Source organism: Mustela erminea, chromosome 13, assembly GCF_009829155.1.
Source record: "Mustela erminea isolate mMusErm1 chromosome 13, mMusErm1.Pri, whole genome shotgun sequence".
Taxonomy (NCBI): Eukaryota; Metazoa; Chordata; class Mammalia; order Carnivora; family Mustelidae; genus Mustela; species Mustela erminea.
This window is the reverse complement of record NC_045626.1, coordinates 61106213-61114885: the sequence shown is the minus strand read 5'-3', so window position 1 is coordinate 61114885 and position 8673 is coordinate 61106213. Positions and strand designations below refer to the sequence as shown.

The window sequence follows — 8673 nt, the reverse complement described above, 5'->3', positions numbered from 1 at the left end:
AAGATTGATAAACCCCTGGCCAGACTTATCAAAAAGAAAAGAGAAAGGACTCAAATAAATAAAATCACGAATGAAAACGGAGAAATCACAACCAACACCAAAAAATACAAACAATTTTAAGAACATATTATGAGCAATGATACGCCAGCAAATTTGACAATCCAGAAGAAATGGATGCATTCCTAGAGACATATGACTACCACAACTGAACCAGGAAGAAATAGAAAACCTGAACAGACCCATAACCAGTAAGAAGATTGAAGCAGTCATCAAAAATCTCCCAACCAACAAGAGCCCAGGGCCAGACGGCTTCCCAGGAGAATTCTACCAAACATTTAAAGAAGAATTAATACCTATTCTCCTGAAAAATAAAAATGGAAGGAAAGCTTCCAAACTCATTTTAAGAGGCCAGCATTACCTTGATACCAAAACCAGACAAAGTCCCCATCAAAAAGGAGAATTACAGACCAACATATTTGATGAACACAGATGTGAAAATTCTCACCAAAATATGAGCCAATAAGATCCAATCGTACATTAAAAGGATTATTTACCATGACCAAGTGGGATTTGTTCCTGGGCCGCAAGGTTGGTTCAACATCCACAAATCGATCAATGTGATACAATACATTAATAAAAGAAAGAACAAAAACCATATGTTACTCTCAACAGATGCTGAAAAAACATTTGACAAAGTACAGCATCCTTTCTTGATCAAAACTCTTCAAAGGGTAGGGATAGAGGACACATACTTCAATATCATCAAAGCCATCTCTGAAAAACCCACAGCAAATATCGTTCTCAATGGGAAAAAATTAAGAGCTTTTCTCCTAAGTTCAGAACAAAGCAGGGATGTCCACCATTACCACTGTTGTTAGACATAGCACTAGAAGTCCTAGCCTCAGCAATCAAACAACAAACAAAAATTAAAGGCATCTGAACGAGCAAAGAAGTCAAACTCTCACTCTTTGCAAATGATATGATACTTTATAGGGAAAACCTGAAAGACTCCACTCCAAATCTGCTTGAACTTGTACAGGAATTCAATAAAGTGTCAAGATATAAAATCAATGCACAGAAATCAGTTGCATTTCTATACACCAACAGCAAGACAGAAAAAAGAGAAATTAAGGAGTCAATCTCATTTACAATTGCACTCAAAACCATAAGATACCTAGGAATAAACCTAACTAAAGAGGCAAAGAATCTGTACTCAGAAAACTATAAAGTAGCCATGAAAGAAATTGAAGAAGACATAAAGAAATGGAAAAACGTTCCATGCTCATGGATTGGAAGAACAAATACTGTGAAAATGTCTATGCTACCTAAAGCAGTCTACACATTGAATGCAATCTGTATCAAAATAGCATTAAGTTTTTTCAAAGAGATGGAACAAATAATCCTAAAATTTATATGTAACCAGAAAAGACCCTGAATAGCCCAAGGAATGTTGATAAAGAAAGCCAAAGTTGGTGCCATCACAATTCCAGACTCCAAGCTCTATTACAAAGTTGTCATCATCAAGACAGTATGGTACTGGCATAAAAACAGACACATAGATCAGTGGAACAGAATAGAGAGAGCCCAGAAATAGACCCCAACTCTATGGTCAACTAATCTTTGACAAAGCAGGAAAGAATTTCCAATGGAAAAAAGATAGCATCTTCAACAAATGATGCTAGGAAAATTGGACAGCCACATGCAGAAAAATGAAACTGGATCATGTCCTTACACCACACACAAAAATAGATTCAAAATGGATGAAAGACCTCAATGTGAGATAAGAATCCATCAAAATCCTTGAGGAGAACACAGGCAGCAACCTCTTCGACCTCAGCTGCAGCAACTTCTTCCTAGAAACATCACCAAAGGCAAGGGAAGCAACAGCAAGAATGAACTGTTGGGATTTTGTCAAGAACAAAAGCTTTTGTACAACAAAGGAAACAGTAAACAAAACCAAAAGACCGCTGACAGAATGGGAGAAGATATTTGCAAATAACATATCAGATAAAGGGTTAGTATCCAAAATCTATGAAGAACTTATCAAACTCAACACCCAAAGAACAAATAATCCAATCAAGAAATGGGCAGAGGACATGAACAGACATTTCATGACATCCAGATAGCCAAAAAACACATGAAAAAAAGTGCTCACCATTACTTGGCATCAGGGAAATACAAATCAAAACCACAATGAGATACCACCTCACATCAGTCAGAATGGCTAAAATTAACAAGTCAGGAAATGACAGATGCTGGCGAGGATGCAAAGAAAGGGGAAGCTTCCTACATTGTTGGTGAGAATACAAGCTAGGGCAGCCACTCTGGAAAACAGTATGGAAGTTCCTCAAAATGTTGAAAATAGAGCTACCCTATGCCCCAGCAATAGTACTACTGGGTATTTACCCGAAAGATACAGATGTAGTGATCTGAAGGGGCACATGCACCCAAATGTTTATAGCAGCAATGTCCACAATAGCCAAACTATGGAAAGAACCTAGATATCAATCAACAGATGAATGGATAAAGAAGATGTGGTATTTATATACACAATGGAATATTATGAAGCCATCAAAAGAAATGAAATATTGCCATTTGCAATAATGTGGATGGAACTAGAGGGTATTATGTTGAGTGAAATAAGTCAATCAGAGAAAGACAATTATCATATGATCTCTCTGATATGAGGAATTTGAGAGGCAAGGCAGGGGGCTTGGAGGGGTAGGGAAGGAAAAAATGAAACAAGATGAGATCGGGAGGGAGACAAACCATATGAGACTCTTAAATCTCACAAAACAAATTGACCGTTGCTGGGGGGAGGGGGGAGGTAGAAGATGGTTGGGTTATGGACATTGGGGAGGGTATGTGCTATGGTAAGGGCTGTGAAATGTGTAAGCCTAATGATTCACAGACCTGTACCCCTGAAACAAATAATACATTATATGTTAATAAAAATAATTTTTCAAAAAAATTTTAAAAAAGAAACAATATATGACTTCCCTTACAAAGAATTCAAAATAACCACCTCAAAGAAGCTCAACCTACTATAAAAGAACACAAATAACCAAGGAAAAGCAGGGGAAAAAAACGCATGAACAAAATGAGAATACCAACAAGGACAGAAATGTAAAAAAGAACCAAACACAGATTCTGGTAAGATGGCAGAATAGAAAACAACAGAAAGCAGTCTCCCTACCTAGACAGTAATTTCATTGGTAGAATCTTTTGCTATAACTATTTTGGAACTCTGGAGCCTATTGAAATCTTGCACCTTCCAGGGGGAAGGCTTGGATAAAAAATTGCAGTTGGGGTACCTGCGTGTTTCAGTCGGTTAAGTGGCCAACTCTTAGTTTGGGCTCAGGTATCATCTGAGGGTCTTGGGATCAAGCACTAAGTCAGGCTCAGCTCTCAGCAGGGAGACTGCTTGAAGATTCTCTCTCTCCCTCTCCCTCTCCCCCTCTCCCTACTCATGTGCATGCATTCTCTCTCTAAAATAAATAAATAAATCTTTTCCTTTTTATTTTTAATTTTTTAAAATTTATTTTATTTTTAAATTTTTTATTTTTTATTTTTTATAAACATATAATATATTTTAGCCCCCAGGGTACAGATCTGTGAATTGCCAGGTTTACACACTTCACAGCACTCACCATAGCATATACACTCCCCAATGTCCATAACACCACCCAATCTTTTCCTTTTTAAAAAGAGTTTCAGTAAATTTCAGTCAATTTTAGCTCTTTAAAAAAAAAGATTTTATTTATTTATTTAAGAGAGAGAGAGTGAGAGTGAGAGAGAGAGCATGAGAGGGGAGAGGGGCAGAGGGAGAAGCAGACTCCCTGCTGAACAGGTTGCCCAATGCGGGATTCAGTCCTGGGACTCCAGGATCATGACCTGAGCTGAAGGCAGTTGCTTAACCAGTTGAGCCACCCAGGCACCCACAACTTTAGCTCCAGCACAGTAGTGACACACAGACACATAGATCAATGGAACAGAAGAGAGAACAAGAAATGGGCCCTCAATTCTGTGGTCAACTAATCTTTGACCAAGCTTCAAAGATTATCCAATGCAAAAAAGACAGTCTCTTCAACAAATGGTGTTGGGAAAATTGGACAGCCACATGTAGAAGAATGAAACTGGGCTACTTTATTACATTTTACACAAAAACAAACTCAAAATGGATGAAAGACCTCAATGTGAGATAGGAGTCCATCAAAATCCTAGTGGAGAACACAAGTAGCAATCTCTGTGACCTTGGTCACAACAACTTCTTGCTAGACATGTCTCTCAAGGCAAGAGAAACAAAAGCAAAAATGAACTATTGGGAAACAGAAGATAAAAAGCTTCTGCACAGCAAAGGAAGGAGTTGACAAAACTAAAAGGCAGCCTACAACTAAGAGAAGATATTTGCAAACATCTTATCAGATAAAAGGCTAGTATCCAAAATTTATAAAGAGCTTATCAAGCTCAACACCCAAAAAACCCCCCAAAAAATCCAGGCAAGAAATGAGCAGAACACACGAACAGGTATTTCTCCAAGGAAAACATACAAATGACCAACAGACAGATGAAAAAATGCTCCACATCACCTGTCATCCAGAAAATACAAATCAAAACCATAATGAGATACCACCTCACACTGGTAGTATCTCACTAGAATGACTAAAAATAACAACTTAGGAAACAACAGATGTTAGCAAGGATGTAGAGAAAGAGGAACTCTTACACTGTTGGTGGGAATGCAAGCTGGTGCAGCCACTCTGGAAAAGAGTATGGAGGTTCCTCAAAAAGTTTAAAATAGAGTTACCCTATGACCCAGCAAGTGTACTACTATGTATTTATCAGAGGGATAAAAACAGTGATTCAAAGGGACACCTATACCCTAATGTTTATAGCATCAATGTCTGCAATAGCCACACTATAGAAAGAGCTCAGATCCATTGACAGATGAATGGATAAAGAAGAACTGGTGTTTGTGTGTGTGTGTGTGTGTGTGTGTGTGTGTGTGTGTATAGCCATTAAAAAGAATGAAATCTTGCCATTTGCCATGACATGGATGGAACTAGAGGGTATTATGCTAAACAATATAAGTCAGTCAGAGAAAGACAAATACCATAGGATTTCACTCATATGTTGAATGTAAGAAACAAAACAGATGAATATAGGAAGAGGGAAGGAAAAATAAAATAAGATGAAAATAGAGAGGGAAGCAAACCATAGGAGATAATGAACTCTAGGAAATAAACAGGGTTCCTGGAGGGGAATTGGGTGGGGGGAAGGGATTATTGGGTAACAGCATTAAGGAGGACACTTGACACTGGATATTATATGCAACTGAGGAATCACTAAATTCTACCCTTCAAACTAATAATAGAGTATACATTAACTAAATTGACTTTAAGTAAATAATTTTTAAAAACCAACTCTATAGAGGGGGAATATTAGAAAGTGACCATGCCTGCCAAAAAGGCTCAGAAAAGAAATGAGAGTCTCATCTCCTGATGACCTTGGCCACAGAGAAAACCTACAAGAATCACAAAACCAAAACAGCAATAAAACCCAACAAATCCTGGGGAAAGGGGAGAATCTGATTTCCAGAGTTACCACACCATTGGATTCAAGTGTCCAGTGTTAAACAAAAAAATCATAAGGCACACAAAGAAGTAGGAACCCATTCAGAAGAAGTAGGGCCCATTCAGACAAAAAAAATAAATCAACAGAAAAAAATTAATCAAACAGTGGTGGGGCATCTTGGTGGTGAAGCTTCCAACTCTTGATCTCAGCTCAGGTCTTGATCTTAGGGTCGTGAGTTAAATCTCCCCACCCCTGCCTGGGCTCTAAGCTGGGCATGTATTCTTCTTTTAAAAAACGAACAGTGGCAGGTATATTGGGCCTGGTGGAAGGTATACAAGACAAAACTATCTTAAACATGCTCGAAAAACTAAAGGAAGATGTCAATAAAGTCAAGAAAATCTTGTGTGAACAAAATGAAATATCAAAAAGATATAAAACCTAGATAGAAACTGAAAAGAAATTCTGGAGCTGAAAAATATAGTAACTGAAATGAAATATTCTCTAGAAGGAGTCAGACAGATTTGAGCAAGCAGAAGAAAAAACTAGTGAACTTGAATATAGGACAATAGACATTACTGTCTGAGGAATTGAAAGGAATTGAAAGAAAAAGCCATCCGAGAAGTGTGAACAGAACCTGAGAGACACATGGGACACCACCAAGTGGACCAACATACATAATGTGGGAGTCCCTGGTAGAGGAGAGAGAGAAGGTCACAGAGAGACTATTGGAAGAAATAATGAAAATGTCTCACGTGTGATGTAATACATGAATATAAACATCCAGGAAGCTCTGTGATCTTTAAGTAAGATGAACTCAAATAGATAGACATTGAGACACTTTAAAATAAAACTTTCAAAAGACAATGAGAGAATCTGGAAAGCAGCAAGAAAGGAGAGAATCATATACAAGGGAGCCTCAAAAAGATTTTCGGCAGATTTCTCATTAGAAACTTTGGAGGCCAGAAAGCAGGGAGTTGATATATTCAAGTACTAAAAGGAAAAAAAAACCCTGTTAATTAAGAATTCTATATCTGGCAAAATTGTCAAAGTGAAGGGGGAATTAAGACATTCCCAAATAAACAGAAGTTGAGGACATATGTGACCACTAGTCTTGCCCTGCAAGAAATGCTCAAGTGAATCCTGCAAGGTATAATGAAAACTGTAACCTGAAGCCATATGAAGAAATAAAGATCTCAGTAAAGGTAAATACATGGGTATTTACAAAAACTAGTATTATTCTAACAATGGTTTGTAATTCTACTTTTTGTTTTGCACAGAATCTTTAAAAACGAATACATTAAAAAAAAAACTAAAAGTCTACAAGTTAGTATTACTGTAATTTTGGTTTGTAATTCCAAATTTTGTTTTTAGACAATTTAAGACACTAATTCATTTAAAGAATTATTAGCTTATATTTGGGGGCATACATGTGTAAAGTTATTTGGTGACATCAACAACCAAAAGGGGTGAAGGCAGAGCTGTAGAGGAGCAGAGTTTTTCTATGTAATTGCTGAAGTTAAGCTGGTATAGATTCAAATGAGGGTGTTATAACTTTAGGATGTTAAATGTAATCCCCATGGCAACCATAGAGAAAAATAGCTACAGAATATATACAAAAGGAAATGAGAAAAGAATTTAAACACTTCACTACAAAAAAAATCAAACATGAAAGAATAGTAATGCAGGACAGAAGGGACAAAGCTATAAGGCCAATAGCAAACTACTGTATCAAATAGAAAAATGACAGAGGTAAGTCCCTCCTTAGTAATTACTTGAAATGTAGAACAATTAAGCTCTCCAGCCAAAAGACAGAGGTTGGCAGAATATATAAAGACCACATGATCTATATTCTGTCTACAATAGACACACTTTATTTTGTGTGTGCTGTGGGGGTTCTGAAACTGGTTTCCTCTTTATTGTTATTTTGTAATGGACCGTGAACATCTTTTCCATGCACCTGGTGGACGTTCCTTACTGAGAGACAGAGAACACTGTAGTTGGATCAAAAAGCTGGTGGTAACAAGAGTGACACGGACAGCAAAGTGTCAGCTTAACATCAAAACACTTAGCCTGTGGTGACTAACATAACCTAATATAAATAAATAAATATTAAGTTAAATTAAAAAAAAAACACAAAACATTTAGCCTGGAAAATGCCTGCCATGGAAAGCATGGTTAGAAATGCTCTCATCAGAGAAATTAGAATTGAAGGCCGAAGGCATTAAAGATATGGGTCCCTTTGCTCCTTACCTCTGTCCCTCACTCTCCTGACATCTTTGGGGTGAATGGGTCTTGTACATCTCTTTGTATCCAATAAAAACAATGCATTCTCTGTTTTTTTCTTAGCTTTTTCTGAGCCCTTGACGTACCTCCACATTCTCTCGTGATTTCCTCACTGCCCAAGTGCCTTTTCTAGAAGTCCTCCTGATGCTCCTTGGGGGAATCATACATCCTCCCATTTTTCTTTTTGCTTTTCTGGGCACACCATCTTCAACTAGGTGATTTTTGGCAGCCCATGGCTCAGTCACAGCCTTTGCCAGGAATTCTGGCTTGCCCTCACTATGTGGTTTTGCTTTATTTTCAGACTTGCCCTGCTTTTCTTGCTTTCTCTCACCTTCTGGTTATCTTTTATCATCTGGCTATCCCTCATTCTGGAGCTTTCCGTCATGCCCTGGGTTCCCTTCCACTTCCAACTTCTCTTCTCATCTGGTTTTCCTTCATCTTCAGGCTCGGATTCATCTTTTGGCTTTCCCTTGATTTCCACCATTCCTACATTTACATTGCAGAGTTCTTTCATGTTGATATTTCCCTTTTCTTCCTGTCTTGCAGGGATTCTGGACAGGCTCTTCCTCCTTTTCTAGCCTTGCAGAGTGCTGGGGACAGACACACAAACCTGCAGGCCCAGGGCAAGCCTGTGTCTCCTCGTGTTCACCAAAGCTCCCACGGGAGCACCACCACCAGGCAGCTCAGGCAGCTGGTTCCATGCAGGCAACAGGAGTGGTCAGTACAGGGACAGGATCGCAGGGCAGATGAGAGGGCTACAACAGACTCACTTTAGCCTCAAACACACAAATAGATTAATAATGGAAGTAAGAAAAA

At 38.2% G+C, this 8673-nt stretch overlaps 1 pseudogene; it reads right to left on the bottom strand.

The window, feature by feature from the left end:
- Nucleotides 1-7833: 7833 nt before the first annotated feature.
- Nucleotides 7834-8465, bottom strand: LOC116571505 (annotated as a pseudogene).
- Between the last annotated feature and the right edge of the window lie 208 nt (nucleotides 8466-8673).